The 18,776-nt window shown below is 43.4% G+C and overlaps 1 long non-coding RNA gene across 1 annotated transcript in view; it reads left to right on the forward strand.

Moving 5' to 3' along the window:
• The first annotated feature begins 323 nt into the window (after positions 1 to 323).
• The window catches only part of LOC121817871 (uncharacterized), a 33,004-nt gene continuing 14,551 nt past the window's right edge, over positions 324 to 18,776 (forward strand). The window contains exon 1 of the long non-coding RNA XR_009598285.1: positions 324 to 548. This is a non-coding gene — a long non-coding RNA (uncharacterized LOC121817871). The remainder of the gene's footprint in view (positions 549 to 18,776) is intronic.

Genomic DNA, 18,776 nt, shown 5'->3' on the forward strand with positions numbered 1-18,776 from the left:
GACACTCACCTCCCCAGTGGGGGAGGCGCCGACGCCTCAAAGTGGAGCCGGCAGGAGTTCAGTAGGGAAATAAAATGCACATTCCATTTTTTATCTGCGCTGCGGGTGCTGTCAATACCAGAAGAGGACTCCTGGCTGCCCTCGGAAAGATCATTCACTTGGGCGGTAAAAACAACAACCTTTACGTTTTTAGGGAAGCTTGTTTCCAAAAGAAATTCTGCCTCCATTACAGGCCGTTTTAGACCCTAAGCGATATGTTTGCACTTCCACAAGAATGTTTACCGTTCCCTGCGGGGAACCGAGGCCAGCCGGGGCTGTTCGGAGTTAGTGACTGTGATCAAAGCTCACGACTTCAGCTCAGGGAACCGACAGGTTTTGGAGTGGAATTTTAAGTCACTAATTGGCTCTGCAGGTGCCTTTGTTTTTGCGTTCCACTCCCTAAGTGCCCGTGTCTGTCTTGGGCTGGCCTCCCTGGGTGCTAGAGAATTCTAAACAAGCAGAGGCCCGCAGAGTGTCCCAGGAAGGTGCTGTCTGTCCGTCAACTGAAGGTGAGTGTGAAGATTCTTTCCGAGAGTCTTTTGTCGCTTTAATTTGTCACTTTAATTCTGCGTGCCTGTGTTTTGGTATAATTATGGTATTTACCTACTAGGTTCAGGCGAAGATTAGGCGGGATAAGGCCGATAAACTCAGCAAGTGTACAGCGGCGTGTTCCTGCTCGCTAAATGGGGGTTGTTTTCCTTTGGTGTTCTTTCCTCCCGATACACAAGTGGGGAGCAAAGTCCTACATGGAGGATGGCGCTCCTTGCTTCTCCCCAGGAAGGAACCACCGAGGAAACACAAAGAAACCTTCTGAAATCCTCAGCACCATGGCAAAGTAATAGTTGGAGGGCTCCCTCGTTGCTTTTCTCTGTTTTGGCTGTGCCGGGTCTTCTCTAGTTGGGGTGAACGGGGGGCTACCCTCTCGCTGTGGTGCACACGCCTCCCCCTGTGGTGGCCTCTCCTGTTGTGGAGCATGGGTTCTAGGTGGACAGGGCTCAGTAGTTGCAGCTCCTGGGCTGAGTAGTTGTGGCACATGAGCTTAGTTGCCCCTTGGCATGTGGGATTCTAGTTCCCAGACCAGGGATGGACCCCTCATCCCCTGCACTGGCAGGCGGATTCTTAACCGCTGGGCCACCAGCAAATGACCCCTCTTGTTGCTTTTCAATCCATGGTTCCCTCTTCTGCCTGATACTCACAGGGCCAGAGATGCACCCTCTTTCCAAGGATGCCTATTTCGTTTTCAGACTTCAAAAAGTTTTTGTTCACTCTGGGCTCAAACTATCTTAATGTGTTGTGATGGATGGGATTGCAATTAAGTCAAACCTTAGGATGGAGAATTGAATGCTTGGGTCCCTTCCAGCTCTGAGCGTCTTATGAATCCTGTCTTTTTCTCATTCATAACACAGGAGGAGTTATTACTTCCCCTGACACCACTCCTAGGAGGATTGACTGTAACCACGTTGGTTTCAAAAATGCTGAACAATTTAAGGGATATTCATTAATGTCCCATAGACGGAGGAGCCTGGTAGGCTGCAGTCCATGGGGTCGCTAAGAGTCAGACACGACTGAGCCACTTCACTTTCACTTTCATGCATTGGAGAAGGAAATGGCAACCCGCTCCAGTGTTCTTGCCTGGAGAATCCCAGGGACGGGGGAGCCTGATGGGCTGCCATCTGTGGGGTCTCACAGAGTTGGACACGACTGAAGTGACTTAGCAGCAGCAGCATTAATGTCTTGGGCAACACATGACATGTTTAGTTCATTTTTAGTAAGACTGATAGAAGTTTTTCAACCCCAAAATACAAAGAATAGTAGGAAATTACCCCATGTGCTTATTATCCAGCTTCAAAAATCACAGTTTTTCTTTTTCAATAATATAACGATATATTAGTTTCAGGGGTACAGCATAGTTGATTTAATATTTTTATAGATTGTACTCGAAAGTTATGACGAAATAATGGCTAAGTTTCTCTGTGCTGTATAATATATCCTTGTTGCTCATTTATCTTATTATTTTTTTTAAATGTATATTTATTTATCTGGCTGTGCCGGGTGTTAGTTGTGGCACACAGGATCTTATCCTTCTGTGGAATGTTGGGTCTTTAGTTTGTCGCATGCAGACTCTTAGTTGTACATGTGGAATCTAGTTCCCTGACCAGGGATCGAGCTCAAGCTCTCTGCATTGGGAACGTGGAGTCTAAGCCACTGGACCACCAGGGAAGTCCCAATCCTTTATTTCATGAACAGGAGTTTGTGGCCCTTAATCCCACACCCCTATCTTGCCCCTCCCACTTCTCTCTCCCCACTGGTAACCACTAGTATATTCAAAAATTACCACTGATTTTTAAAAAATCTTGTTATGTGATTTCTTAACCTTGTTCCCACCTGTTTTCCTCTCCAGCACTTTCTAGGTTGGCAGTGCCTCTATTGAAATAACCGCTGGACTGTAAACTGAAGGCAGAGGGCATGTCTGTGTTGTCCACCATTATTTTACGAGTGCCTGGTACTGCCCTGGTCATGATAGTCTCTTAATAATAATAAAAGGCTGCTGAACTAAAAAACAAAACAGCCTTTGGGGCTGTAGCACTCTCTCAAATATTGTGTCCTCTGGAGGGTAGGAAGTTGGTTTTTCTTGCATACCAAGGAGTATGAATCATGATAATAAAAATTAACTGACTACCGTTGGCTGCTGAGGGAATTATGGAAATCCTTTGGGCCCCTGCTGGGTGGAGTGTTGGTGCCAAGTGGGCCTTATTGTGTCATTGGTTTGGATGAGAAAACACCCCCGGATCCTCTTCAGGGTGTGCTCTCAGGGTTTCCTGAGAGTAGAGATGGGTACCACCTTGATGCTTCTCTCTCAGGATTTGGCTTTGTGATTCTTCAGTGCGCCAGGCTCTCCCCAAAGTCAGGTGGAGCATCAGTGCTGCTTCTGAGGGGAGCATGAGAGCATCAGCGATCGTGATGAGTCCCTTCACCTCCTGTGCCTTTTCGCTCATCAGTAAAATGAGTTTCTTCCAGGGGCCGTTGGGAGTTATAAGGAAATAATGAGTGCCAGGCATAGGATCATTGTTCTCACAATGTTCGTTTTTGTTTTCCAAGTGTTCTGGAAGTAATTGAGTATGAGCATGTGACTTTTGAACCCACTGAGTAGCCTTCCAGGCCTGACCTCCACAGTCGTCCATGCTTTAGTGACACCTCTCGTGTCCCAGGCATCATTCTGGGTACAATGGCCTGGTTGGGAAGTTACTGGAGGGAACTTAAAGCACTGAAGGTGGTGTTTGTGATAAGTTGTTCTTCTTCAGGTGTTCCTTGCTGCCCTTTCAGAGCCAGAACATGGGCCTGAAGGAAAAGTGGTCTGTTATGGGGTGGAAATTGTTGGTTATTCTTGATATTAAAAGGTTAACAGTGTGCCATTCATTCTTAACTAGTTAACTAGTCTCCAGTCTTGCCTTGCGTACTGTGGGAACTCAATCAATTCTTCACCAAGGTAATTCATGTATTCATGAATGGATGTGTAGGGAGGTTAGCCCTTGCTTTGTCAAGGTATTCTGGAAGAATCTCTTTTGACACAAGCAGCCAGGAGTAGTAATTATTTTTACTGAATGAAAAGAAAAACCATGCATAAGAACCACAAAAGTATTGCCTCACCTAAGGAAAGAGAGAAAAAGAAAAAAATTATTCCTTTTCCTCTTGCCTGCGTTTTTCTGGCACTCCATGCTTAAAGAACTGCTAGGGCTTCTCTGGTAGCTCAGCTGGTAAAGAAGCTGCCTGCAGTGCAGGAGGCCCTGGTTCAATTCCTGGGCTGGGAATTTCCCCTGGAGAAGGGATAGGCTACCCACTCCAGTGTTCTCGGGCTTCCCTGGTGGCTCAGACAGTAAACAATCCGCCTGCAATGTGGGAGACCTGGGTTTCATCCCTGGGTCGGGAAAATCCCCTGGAGGAGGGCATGGCAACCCATTCCAGTATTCTTGCCTGTTGAATCTCCATGGACAGAGGAGCCTGGCGGGCTACAGTCCATGGGGTCACAAAGAGTCTGATACGACTGAGTGACTAAGCACAGCACAGTGTCTTCTGTACAGCACAGTCAGTTACCAAAAAATGAATCCGGGTATGGCCTGTGGGGAGATACTGCTCAATACTTACAATGGATGAGATCTAATTTGCATTAAAATTTGGCAGTTGACCAGTGGGATGTCTCGGCTTCTTCCTGTTGATACCCACTTCACCTCCACACCTTTCCCAGGCAGGCAGAAAGACTTCCTGAGCCTCACAGCTACATTCTTACCTTAGTCTTTATAAAAATGTTATTAATTAATTTTTTATTGTAGTTGTGTTAGTTTTTGCTCTCTAGCAACGTGAACCAGCGGTACATATAGATACATCCTCTCTTTGTCCCAACAGAGCATTGAGTTCCCTGTGTTTCACAGTAGGTTCTCACTCTTACCCTAATCTCAATTGCCGTTTCTTCACAACCAAAGCTTCTCCATTAGTGGCAGACACAGCTTGAGATTTGGCAATTTCCTTTTTTTTTTTGATTCTTTCTCTGACTACTCGTTGCCAGAGGCAAGGTACTCAGAGACTTCACTGAGGGGTGGGATAATGAAAAAAGGCCCCCCAAAGAAGAAGGAGATGCTCTGTCTCTCCTCCTAATTCCCCCCCCCCCCCCCCGTTCCCTCCCTCCCAATGTCTGTCTCTCTTGTTCTTTTCTTAACACTAATGTGGCGGAATGAATCATCTAACTTAATACTGGTGAGAAGAAAGTCATAAACAGGAAGAGGGGGTGTGGAGAAGGGGAGAAAGGTGAGTAGGACGGGAGATTAGAAAGCCTACATCTGCTCCCAGTGGAGGATTGTCTGTTCGTGCAAACATACTAAGTCACTTCAGTCATGTCCAACTCTTTGTGACCCTGTGGACTGCAGCCCACCAGGCTCCTCTGTCCATGGGATATTCCAGGCAAGAAGACTGGAGTGGGTTGCCAGGCCCTCCTCCAGGGCAGTGGAGGAATCCAGGCTGGAACTACTTCCCTTTGGTGCACTTCTTGGGAATCCACCTCCCAACACTGTATAAAGGCCAGTCTGCATCCATTAGGATAAGTGCAGAAGTAAGAGGGCACCTGGGAGCCATGAGCTCCCAGGCCACACCCATGCTGTTGGAATCTGGGAATGATGCGTTTCAAAAAAGAGCCTATTGACCACAGAGGAATTAAATGAACCCTGTAGTCTCTCTTCCCGGCTTTCCCTCACACAGCATTCTTACTGGGCTGTATTTGTTCCCTTTGCCTCATCTTCATCTAGAATCAATAGCCAGAAATGATTTCCCCTGACCAGTGTAAATTACACACAGGCGTGATGAGGCGGTTCTGTGGCAACTGGGCTGGGCAGTTCCCAGGCTGTCCGTCCTGAGACACGTTCATCATGCCAACCCTCTTGGGGCCTATGGACTGGGTAATGTGACCCCAGGGCCTGGGAAATGGTGGTGTGTGTGCTAGTTAGCAGGGAGTCAGCGCTCTGTCTCTCCAGGCCTGCGGAATTCTGGAGTGACCATGGGAAGAAAATCACACCAGAAACAGATGCTCGTGTCGCCTTAAGACAGAAGAGAAGCAATTTCTTCTTTGCTTTCACATGCTCTTCCGTTTTATAAAATATTTATTTTTATTTATTTATTTGGCTGCACCAGATCTTAGTTGCAGCATGTGGAATCTTCTCGTTGGGACATGTGGGATCTAGTACCCTGACCAGGGATTGAGCCTGTGCCCCCTGCATTGGGAGCACAGAATCTTAACCACTGAACCATCAGGAAGTCCCTGAATTTGAGCATTTGAATGTGGTACTAGTGGTAAAGGACCACTTGCTAATGCAAGAGATATAAGAGATGTGGGTTCAGTCCTTGGGTCGGAAAGATTCCCTGGAGGACTGTAGGAAGACCCACTCCAGCATTCTTGCTGTAGAATCCCATGGACAGAGGAGTCTGGCAGGGTATATATAGTCCATGGGGTTGCAAAGAGTTGGACACGACTGAAGTGACTTAGCACGCACGCACCTGGCAATGTTAAGAGCCTATCATGTAAGTCCTTCCAAGTCCTTTCCCTGTTTAAAAGCCCCAGAACAAGTTGCTGGCTCTTAGAATTTGAGATTTAAATTAGCCTGCGGGCTTCCTATAATGGGGCCATTCTGAGTGTGCAAACCTAGCCTTCTCTCTTTCTTATTTTACCTACTTGGCCTAGGAGGGAAGAGACAGGGAACAGATTTTGGTCTATGGTGCTCGTGGAGTATTTCCAGATGCTAAGTGTATAATCCCTTTGGTTCTGCTGTACCTGCCAAAGGAGCAGAACAACCATGTGCTACAGCATAGAACAGAGAGTCAAACAAAAGTGTGACACGGTGCTGCGCTTGTGGGGGGATACAGGGTCATTGGCATGCGTACAGACTGACATTTTTTCCCCCTTTGTGTGTAATTTTAAAGAATTTTGAATGGAAAGATAGTTGAGGGGAAAAGGGAAAAGTGATTTGATGGATCAAAAAATATCTATTAATGGTGTATTTCACTGGTTCTAATGAAAGGAGATTTTATGAAAATTGTTGATCAGTGACTAGAGTTGTGTTGACCCGGGAGACAAAGGTGAGCGCTCACTCAGGAGGGGTGGTTGGGAAATTGAACTCAGTGATCCATTGTCTTCTCTCTCACCACAAAGTGGTGTCAGCTTTTTTGGGGGCTGCTTTCTCAACAGTGGGAGGTGATGGGCCACATGCAAAGATAAGCAGGAGAAGGAATTCCTGGTGGTCCAGTGGTTAAGACTCTGCCTTTCAGTGCAGGGAGTACAGGTTTGATCCCTGGTTGGGGAACTAAGATCCCCAAATCAAAAACAGAAGTTGCTGTGGGAGCCTGGTGGGCTGTAGTCCATGGGCTTGTAAAGAGTTGGACACCACTTAGCGACTAAACAGTGACAACAGCAACAAAGGGGCAGTGGACCTTACACGTTTGCAACTCTGTAGACCACAGAGCTGCACTGGTATCTTGGTGTCTTTACTGGGCTGTGTTTGCTGTTTTTTTGTTTTTGTTTTTTCCCACTGTGTCTCTCACAGTCCTCAGTGTGGAACTCGAGTTTGTGGTTCAGTTTAGAGAGCACCTAGAATGTTTCAAAAGTGTTATAGAAAGTCATCAAGCATTTTGTTTTTCCTGGAAAACAATTTTATTTAAACTCATCACTTCCATTTGCAATATCATCATCTTTTACATCATACATTTATATTTTATTTAACATAAGTTTTCAGAGTCCTTTATCATTTTTGTCCTGATCTTCAGAACTGCTAGTTGATTGTGAGTGTGGCTTGAGGGCAGGGATATAACAAGTGTTTCCAGGAAGTGAAAACTGAGCCAAATTCAATGTGAAATACATTGATATTAATAAGTTCTCAAGCAAGTAGTGAACACAGTACATGTGGAGTTAAAGTACCAACTGCACCATGTAAATAATATCTGTGTTTGTTCTTTGGTGGGAGTGAGGATGAAATCACCTATGCAAAATTCTTTGGAAGACTTAGGTTGTGTTTTAAAAATTCTGTTCGGGGACGTCTCAGGTGATTCAGCAGTTAGGATTCCGTGCTTACCGAGGCGGGCTTGAGTTCAGTCCCTGATCAGGGAACTAAGATCCCACATGCCCGGTGATGCAGCCAAAAATTAGAAATAAGTAAAAAAAAAAAAAAAAGAAAGAAAGAAAAATTAAAAAGTCTGTTTGTATTTTAAACTTAGAGAAATTCCCCTCTCATACTTTAGCCTACACCTTAGTGAATATAAAACTGACAACTTACAGTGTTGATCCAATTAGTATTCAATTATATTTCCCAGATAAACAGCTGGAGGCCATCACTTCAGTGACAAATGTGTTTGATTTGACTTAATCACCACCACAAGGCACATCATTTTCCAACATTTTGCTGTAGTATCATTTTAATAAGTAAAGTGATTCACCCTAGAAGAGGAGAGAAAAATAATGTAAAACGCCGAGACACAAAGGGAGGATTAAGCTAGGATGGAGTGAGAAAGATATCCGAGCCTTTAAAAATTCCTACTTTCATTGAACACATAACCTTGATACCGAAAAGTGTACCAATTTTAAGGGTATACCGTACAATGAACGATCATGATTTCATCATATCCAGGCCACGAACTAGAATATACAGCAACGCAGAACCACACTCACATACCCTCAGTAAGCCTTCCTCGCTCAAAGTAACCAATATCACTGTATCTCTCATTGTTTTTAAGGATGTTGGCCATTGTCATTCTGGAAGTTTCTCAACCAGACTCTTCTGAGGAAGTCCTTGGTATGCTTGTTGACTAACGTTTCCATGAGTCAGGCCTAGATTTGAGTGTGTTCCAAAGTTTAATAGTGGCTGGGAGGAGAGCAGAAGTTGGGGGTGGATGGTGAGCTAAGGGTTCTGATGAAACTGAAATTGCACAACTCAGGTTGTGACTTGAGCCCCCGTGCTAGGACTTGAATCCAGCCAAAACCCACGATCTTCCACCTGAGATCATACACCTAATTTTAGCACTTAATGAAGCTCAGGTTCTTGATGTCTCATTGCAGAAAGAATTCAGTGAGACAAGGCGGTAGGTGAGAAATGGATTCATTTAGAGAGAAACACACTCCACAGACAGCGTGTGGGCCATCTCAGAAGGCAAGCGTGACTTCAAAATAAGGCATGGTTAGTTTTTATGGACTGAGTAATTTCCTAGGCTAATGAGTAGAAAGATTATTCCAGCTATTTTGGGGGAAGGGGCGGATATTTCCAGGAATTGGGCCGCCACCCACTTTTTGGCCTTTGATAGTCAGCCTTGAAACTGTCATGGTGTTGATGGATGTGTCATTTAGCTTGCTGATATATTACGATGAACACATACTGAGGCTCAAGGTCTAGTGGAAGTTGACTTTTCAGCCATCGTGGACCTATTTGGTTCTAATCAGCTTATGTCATGTCCTCAGGCTATGTCATTCTTTCAGAGTTTATTCCTTGTTCTCTTCCTTCCTCGTCCCAAACAACCATCCTTCCCCCTCCATGTCGGGAGAAGCCAAAATGCTCTCTTCTCCTGCTACTTACTTCTTCAGCATGAACACAGGCAGACACCTGATCTACTTCTTCTCTGGGTTATTGTGAAGCTCTAATGATGTAATGGATATGAAAACACATTGAGTGGGATAAAGTACTGTGCAATTATTACATCCCTTGGCCAGTGTGATGGAGAGACATCGATTGCAGAGGGAGTTATTTTGAACAAGAGGAAGACAAGTACACATATTTCTAAACCAAAAAAGGTACTGATCATAATGGTTTTAAATGGCCCTAAATGTTTCTCTTAATTTGGAGATGTGCCATTAGCTTAACTCTATAGCCATAGCTGCAGGAAAGCCAGAGTCATGTACTGACATCCATATCTTAGAACCATAAACCTGGCCACTTATAAACAACAGGAATTTATTTCTCACAGTGCTGGAGACTGGGAAGTCCACGATCAAGGCACTGGCAGATTTGGTGTCTGGTGAGAATCTGCTTCCTCATTCTTGGTCATCTTCTTACAACCTCCTCATGTGGTGGGCAGCCTCTGGGGTTTCTTTCATAAGGACATTGATCCCATTTATGGTGGCTTTGCCCTCATGATCTAATCACCTGCCAGAGGCCTCACATCCCCAAATCATCACATTGGGGATGTGTTTTAAGATATGAATTTGGCGGAGATACAGTCAGTCTATAACACTCTATATGATCTCACTGACTTTATTTTTATTATACTTTTGTACAATCCTATGTTGATCTAACTGACTTTAACCTGTTGTGTATATGATCTTATTTCCCTAATTGCATTCAATTTATCAGAAATGTGAACTGTTGATTATTAATGACTATTGGTCTGATTATGAACACATTATCAGAGTACTGGGAAAAAAATCAAGATATATAACCTACTAATAGAGAACTATTTTCACATGAAAAGGAAGCATATTCTAATATTTATGATGTGAAATAATGGCGCGATGGTGCTTTGGTTAGGTTTCAGGCAACTTTTGGAACATAGACAGTGAATAGGCACCGTGTTAGCCCTTGGTGTTCTAATGGTGAACAAAACAGTCATGCTCCTTTCCTGGTGATATTTCAAACTTCTCAGCATGTTTTTCTATCTTTCTTTTTTAAAAGTAAGCTTATTTATTTATTAGACTGCACCAGGTCTTCGTTGCAGCACGTGGGATCTTTGATCTTAGTTGTGGCATGTGGAATCTAATTCCCTGATCAGGGATCGAACCTGGGCCCCCTGCAGTGGGAACACAGAGTTTTAGCCACTGGACCATCTGGAAAGTCCCTCTTGACTTATCCTTGACAGAGGAAGACATAATTTATCATGGTTCCTACTAATGGCTGGGTTTGTGCATTGCGTATTAGGTTCACTTAAGTACTGGGTCCAACGTGCTTCTCAGATTCAGTGAATAAAGCTCCAAAGACCGTTCCACAGTGTGGAGCAAGTTGACTCTAAGAAGGTTCTGCTGGTGGAGATGGGACCTTTCATTCCCACAGCCCAAGGTTCTAACAGGTATAGGAAGTGAAACCTTACATTCAGCTCCCAGGATGCACGGCTCCAATAGCTCTTCCTGGGTGCCTCCCTCCCTAGGAATTTATCTTCCAGAGGGTATCTTTCTCCTGTTCTTCCACTGGCCCCACCCATTTCCTGGGACCACTTATTTTCTGGGGGTGACTGGTTCTGACTGGATGTTTTATTTATTTATTTATAATGTTAAAGATTTTTTAAAAGGTTCCAAATTTAGAGTTTCAGTTAATATCATAGTGTTATTTTATGAATTGTATAGCATTTAGAGGTTGCAAAGTCCTTTCACAGTCATTACTACCTTCGCCTCAAAACAATACTGTGGGATGAATGATCTATTTTATGGAGGAGAAGACCAAGGATCCTGGAGGTGAAACTACTTGGACCATTAGCAACAGAGGTGAAACTTTCTACTTGGATCATTAGCAACAGAGGTGAAACTTTTAACTCTTCTGCTTGATTTAAATGGTTATGGGCACATACTAGATTTTGACCAAAAGAATAGGATAAAAAGTCCAGAGATAAACCCACCCACCTGTGGCCACCTGATCTATGACAAAGGAGGCAAGAATATACAATGAAGAAAAGATAGTCTCTTCAGTAAGTGGTGCTGGGAAGACGGGACAGCTACATGTAACATCATACAAAAAATAAAATACATAGACAAAAATAAACCCCAAATGGATTAAAGACCTAAATGTAAAGCTGGAAATTGACTGAATGAGTTTTAATGAGCCCTTGATCTGGGTGAGGAGAGAGAGAGCTTGGAGGAAGAGGAATTTCACTCGGATGGCCTCAAAAGCCAGCATTCTTGCAGGAGAGGGTATCTCTCTCAGGTTTCTGAAGATACATACCTGGAACCAGAGAGCAAATATGAGCAAACGAAGGAATGCTGTGTGTCTGCTTTCAGCTCACGGGGCATCAAATTGTCTCTTTTTTTTCTTCCAGTTCCTTTGCTTCATAAAGGACAATCTTCCCAATTATATCCAGAAGTAGGTTGACCACCGGTCCTATTTTCCTATGGAGTTGTGAATTTTAATTTTTTTCTGTGTTTTAAGAGGCATTTTAATTAAAAGCTGTGAAAGGCTGTTTCAGGGCTGCTCAATAGATGTTATTTAAAACTGGAAGCTGAATACAGCCAACTTCTGCTTCATATTATAATCATATTTATCCTTTTCTCCTTCAACCTCAACCTGTCTTTTCTACTTAATGAAGTTCTTTGTTTTCTCTCATTACAAGCATTATTTCTGTTAGATACTTTGAGCTTTTCTATTCCTATTTAAGTACAATTGGAAGGCAGCTTTATTCTACCAGTCTAATACTGTCTCACAATTAACCCTATTTATCTAAATCAAATTGTGTTCTTTTTCTATTCTTGATATATATGAACATACAACTCCCCTTTTGAACTCTAATTTTGTTATTTATTTAGTTTTAATTTTTGGCCTTGTGAGGAGACGTGTGGGGTCTTAGTTCCCTGACCAGGGACTGAACCTACATCCCCTGCAGTGGAAGCATGGGGTCTTAACCACTGGACCACTAGGGAAATCCTTTTATGTTTGTTCAAACATCACTTTGTCAGCAGATTCTTTCCTAACCACCCTGCTAAAGCAACAATCAATCACCCAATTCTTTGACCTCACTTTGTGTTTCTTTGGAGCACTTGGCACACTTCATATTTATTAGTTTATACATTCACTGTCTGCCCTCCCCATTATTGTGTTCACTGATGTATCTTTTGTGCTTAGAACAGCTCCAGGCCCAACCCAGTTTTGATGAATGTCTAAATGAATGGTTCTTAATTTATTAGGTTTGCACTTTTCCATTTCATCAAGTATCTTCACTCTGGTTAGGAGTTTCAAGCTGTTTTTCTGCTATAGAACATTCTCTGTAAACAAAGTCTTACGAGGAACATTAATGTACAAAATTGATACGATTGGAGTCACTTGATTGAAAGAAGGGCAGGAGCAGAGATAGGGAAAGCTCCCCTCTCTGAGCTCCTCATGGCAGCCCCTGAGTGTTTTAAAAAACTATCAATATAGGTTATCTCCCTCAATCCCCATAACTACTAAAGGAGGAAGATATAATTATCCTATATCTTAGATGAAGTAAATAATGAGATGGAATAAGTGAGCCAAGATGGCACCATGAAATGAATAAGCTATATGGTATAGACTTTAAAAATATTCACAACCTAAAAGTAGAATGTTACTTTTAAAATTTATTTTTAATTGGAGGATTATTGCTTTATAATGTTGTGCTAGTTTCTGCCATGCAGCAACATGAATCAGCCATAAGTATACGTATACCCTCCCTCTTAAACCTCCCTCCCACTCCCTGCTCCATTCCACCCTTCTAGGTTGTCACAGAGCACTGGCTGAGCTCCCTGTGTTGGAGAGTTATGTTTAACTCAGCGGGAATTTTTAGGACTTCAAGCCTAGGAGACAGCATCTCAAGCAGCCCCAAGAGAACTGCTCCCTGCGTTGAGAAACCAAGGGCAGGGGAGCCAGGTTATATAAACATTTTGCAATAAACAGTAGGTAGCTGGAACATCAAAAGATGATTTTTAATTAAAGAAAAGCAGAAATCTCAAGTTAAGGAATTCAGGGCTTTTCTTCGTGTGGGAAAATGCAAGACTCTGGGATCACTGGAATCACTGCTCTGATATGCACCTCGGCTATCTGGGGCCAGTATCCTGTGTTCTCACATCCTGAGCTTCCTCAGGGCTCACCGCAGGGAGTGGTTGCAGTCTGACCGCTGCCGGATGGCAGGTATTCTTTCCTTGCCAAGTTTCCTCAGGGCTCACTGCTCACCTTGGAGGGCTGCAATTGCTGATGACTCTGAGAGCCTTGTTTACTAGTACGGCCGGAAATAGTCCACTTATGAATGGACGCAAAGTGACAAAGTCAGCCAGACACCAACTCAGGTCAGCTAGCTGACACAGCCACTTCTGAAAAACTCATTCTCAGAGATGATACATATCACTGCCACACACACTCCACTGGCAAAAACAAGCCCCGTGAAAGACCCTGGATGCAAGGAAGCTGGTAAAGATCAGATCCTGGTGTAGGACCTGCCAGCTATGAAAAGGAGACCAAACTTCTGTATATAGATAGAAATCTGTAACATCCCCTCTCCCATGCCCCCTAAAAGGTCTTCATCACAGTCTATAATGCTTGTTGAACTTCTGAGAGGCTGCATTCTTTGGAGACAACTTGAAATTCTGTGACTGGAGTCCAGTGGGAAAATCATACTGTCCAAGAGGCCAAGGAACGAGGCAATAGCTGACATCTGGCTCGTACATCTGTGCAAGACATACCCCCTCAGGCACATTTGTGTGTGCATGTTCATAGCGGCTTCTCTAAATGTGCCCAAACTAGACTTTAGAGTCTGGCAATTTCTCAGAATGGTTCACTGGACCACCCATCCTGGTTTCCATATATATGAGTTGCTGTGTGCTTGTGCAGGAGGTTTGGGTTGTAATTTTGACAAACGGAGGGAAAAACTGTAATTTTCTCCTCTGGAGAAATGGGTGCACAGGAGAATAAAGATGAAGGTGATTTGAGAACTGGCCCTACCAGGCTATGTGGACACATTTTTAACCCTTTGAAAGAGAGGACATGGGACAAGAAGCTGAAGAGTTTGTTCCCATAAAAGTTATGTTTCACAAATATATGGTAGGATTGTGCTTCTTGGATCTGGTTTATTTTTATTTATTTATTTTAAAGAAGACAGATGTTTTTTAAGTGTTTATTTTTATTTATTTTTATTTTTGGTTGCACCTTGAGGCATGCAGGATCTTAGTTCCCCAACCAGGGATAGAACCCATGTCCCTAGCCCTGGGAGTGCAGAGTCTTACCCACTGGACTGCCAGGAAAGATTACAAGTCCTTTTTATTTGAGTGGAGCCAAGTGACGAGTTTTGGCTAATGAACTGGGGGTTGAAGCTATGTGTATCTATTTTAGGCTGAGCATTTAATTCCTGGCGAAGTCTCACCCAGGCCCTCTTTCCTTCTGCCACGGTAACATGCAAGTATTCAGATGGTGGTTCTTCCGTTTGCTCAGGCTCTTACCTGATGATAATAAGCAGGGCACCACTGCTGATCTGCAATGGATGTGCTGGAAGGGAGCAATCAAGCTTTATTGTTTGGGCCTCTGGGATTTTGGGTTGTCATTGCAGCATAAACTAACCTCACTTGACTGATAGATACAAAGGTCCTTGTGAGACTGTAGGAGAAAAATGTGTTTTCACAGAAAGAAGCAAAGTATAACACACAGTAGACAAGTGAGCATTCCTTCTTTTTCACACCAGAGCATAGCAACAGCACCAACTCTGTAGCTGCAGAGAAACAGCATCAGGGTCCACCATATCTAGCAGAATGGAAAGAAAATCATATCCTTGGGGATCAAGAAATCAGTAAAACAACTATCTTTGAGGTTTGTTTCACCAGCTAACATTGCCCTAAGGTAGGACTTTATACCTCATGCAACTCAGCTAATGATCTAAGAATCCTACTTAGATACTTTTCCTCCCCAAAGTCTATTTCTGGCAAAGTTGCTCATGTCCTTATACCTATTCTTTCCCAAATAGTGCAGTTTTAGGTTTCTCTTCCTTTCCTCAGTATTATAACTCTCTAATCTGCATCTTACTTTTCTGACCACTCTGTTAAGCAGAGCTATTCTATCACAGATTCTGACCCTGAACTATATTCCCATCCTCAAGAAGGAAGTGGAAAAACCCTCCATTTAACAGAACCCATTCTGCAAATATGGATCTCCTTTAAAAGGCAAAAGGAGAAGAGAGAGGGGGGCAGATGATGAGATGGTTGGATGGCATCACTGACTCAGTGGACATGAATCTGAACAAGCTCTGGGAGACAGTGGAGGAGAGAGGAGCCTGGTGTGCTGCAGTCCATGGGGTAACACAACTTAGCAACTGAACAACACCAACGTTCTGCAAAGAGTGTTGGGAAACTATTTCTAATTCCTTAAACTTTTCTTTTGGGTTTTAAACTCTGTCCTAAATGGATCACCAACTATTTCTCCCTAACGCATGGCCAGCTGATTCCCAAGGGGATTCCTGGTGGACATGTTCCTCATGTTTCACAGATGCATTGTGGGGCAATGGACACAGCACCAACCAGGGGGCTGGAGACCTGGTACTAGTCCTGGCTTAGCCTCTTAGCAGCTGCATGCCTCTGGATAGATTATTTCACTTCTCTGGATGGCAGTTTACAACACTTGAACCAAGAAGGCATCTGAAAGAAGCAACAGAACTGTTTCCATTCCTGCCATTCTAGTTCTTCACCAGTTCTATGCCTGGTGGTGTGGGCAACAGTAGATCTTCTAACATCCTGCTTTCCAACAAAGCAAATGGATTTCAAACCAAACTGAAACTCAAGATGCTGACTCATGGAATAATTTTATTTCGATGCATATCAGTTTCTATAAGAGACATTTATAAGAACCCTTTTATTTAAGTCCCAAGTGGTTTTCTTCAGGTGTGTTGGAAAAATAGAACTCTAGCAGGAAGGGTTGGACCCCTTCCAGGGCCTGAGAGTGGGCTCTTGTCTAACACTTGGAAATGAGTTATCTGAGGGGACCTGTGCTGACAAAGCAGGAGACTTTATTGGGAAGGGGCACCCGGGGAAGAGCAGGAGGGCAAGAGAACCCAGGAGGAGTGCTCTGCCACGTGGTTTGCAGTCTCTGGATTTACAGTGCTGGGATTAGTTTCTGGATTGTCTCTGTCCAATCATTGTAACTCAGGGTCCTTCCTGGGGGTGCTTGCATCACTGAGCCAAGATGGATTCCAGTGAGGAGGATTCTGGGATGTTGGTAGGACGTATGGACTGGCTCCTCCTGTCTCCTTTTGACCTTCCCCAGATTCTTCTGGTTGGTGGTGGCTTGTTAGTTCTGTGTTTCTTACCAGGATCTCCTGCTTGAAAATAACTCATGTAAATGGTTACTATGGTGCCTCACCAGGGTGGGCAGTTTCAATCAGTGTTTCCTCTAACAAGACTTATAAACCCTGTCTTTATTCTCTCTCTCACACACACACACACACAGCATAAGCCCATCAGCCCTTAGTATCAAAAAAGCAGCTTGGCTGCCTCGAAGCTTTTATTGATTTAGAGATGCTTTTGGTGACTGACAGGTAAACTGATACTGAATGAGGTTTTCTGAGATAATAGAAGGCATGAAGTTTGAAAAGAAATCTCAAAGGATGAAAAAACCTTTTCAGGAAATTTTTAAGGAAAAGTTGCCATCTCATCTGGGCTGTGTGCTCCTGCCTGTGGGGGACATTGCAAGGGAAGGATCTCAAAGACACTGGAGAGACAGAGCCTCCTGAGCACGGCTGGCATCAATGAGACACCCACGGCTAAAGCCTCATTTCACAGCTAGATGAAAATTAAACATAAAAGACTCTTCCTGCTCCATAGAAATGGAAGTTATTTGCTGTTCTGAGTTGAGAAGTGCTACCTCTAGTCAATGAGTCACTAGCTTCCAGCCCCACCTTGCTTCTGAATAAGGGTCCATGAATTTAGAGGCATTTGCTCATCATTGGAAGTAATTGCTCATTACGTCTCAGAGAGTTTGCAAAACTCTCTGGAGTCTCAAAGCAACATGACCTCAGGAAGACCCTTCCCCACTGGAATTCTGACCCTTTGCATGGAATCGTTGACTCCAGTAGTCTGCTCTGTGATCCTGGAGAAGCATCTCTGAAAACCACATCTGGCTTTGTTGTTGTTAGTTGCTAAGTTGTGTCTTACTCTTCTGAGAACCCATGGACTGTAATCTGCCAGGGTTCTTGTCTGTTAGAATCTGCCAAACTGGGGCTAGAGGGAGACTGCAAAGGGGAGGAGGAAGTTAAGGACTGCCCTTCCTGCCTGCTTCTGGTGGACTTCCTATTCTTGTCAGTGTCACCCAGGCAGAAGTGGTTCCTTCTGATAGTAACTAAAGGTCTGCAGTCAAACCTTCAGATAAATACAGGCTCACGTCTTGGCTGCAGTCTCATGAGAGGACCATAAACCAGAGTCACTCATCTGAGCTGCAATGAAATTCCTGCCACAGGGTAACTGTGTGAGATAATTCATGTTTCTTTTTACTTTATGCCACTTGGCTTTGGGGAGTTTGTTACACAGCAATAGATAACTGTTACCTTTAGTATGTGTTAGATACAGTCCTGAGTTTGAGGGTGTAGATGTAGGTAATGCAGACAAGTTTCCCTTGTATATTATTTGTTGCTTTTACCTTGCTGCTTTTAATATTCTCTTTTTATCTTTAATTTCTGTCATGTTGATGACAGTGTGTCTTGGTGTGTTCCTCTTTGAGTTAATCCTGTGTGCAACTCTGCACTTTCCAAACTTGGATGACTGTTTCCTTTCCCAGGTCAGAGAGGTCTTCAGCTATTGTGTCTTCAAACATGCTTTCAGCCCCTTTCTCTCTCTCTCCTTCTGGGATCCTTGTAATGCAAATCGTAGTGTGCTTAATATTGTTCCAGAGGTCTCTTAAACTGTCCTAGTGTCTTTTCATTCTTTTTTCCATTCGATGGCAGTGATTGTTGTACGTTGCTTATGTTTTTAGTTGTGTAAGATCTCTTCTGGCAGGTTTTGGTCTTATTCACTGATGGCTGTTCTGCAGATAGTTGTGATTTTGGTGCGTTTGTGAGAGGAGGTGAGCTCAGGGTCTTTCGATTCTGCCATCGTAGCCAATCTAAACAAACTATTTTGAAAGGGAAAAAATGGTCACTGATAGTTATAACAGTTTTTAGCTTTAAATTAAATTCTGTTCCAGCAGTCTCTATGCATGTATTTTTAATACTTGTAACTGGAGTATGCACATACATGTAAATTCTTCATTTTTAAATTAATGCTTTCCTGGAAAATTTGTATAATGTGACATGTTCTTCAAAGTTATTTTTATGGCTATACAATGTCAATGAACAATTAATCAGTTGATCTTAGAACGAAATAGAAAGTTTTATTGGAGGAACATTGAAGGTTATAATCTGGGAACAGCATCTCAGAAAGTTCTGAGAACTGTTCTGCATACTAGAAATCAAAACACAGTTACATAAGTTGTTTTTGGAGACAGAGGGCTGTACATTAAATGATATACAACGTGGTGGGTCATTGTGACTCTTTA

Source organism: Ovis aries, chromosome 24, assembly GCF_016772045.2.
Source record: "Ovis aries strain OAR_USU_Benz2616 breed Rambouillet chromosome 24, ARS-UI_Ramb_v3.0, whole genome shotgun sequence".
Lineage (NCBI taxonomy): Eukaryota > Metazoa > Chordata > Mammalia > Artiodactyla > Bovidae > Ovis > Ovis aries.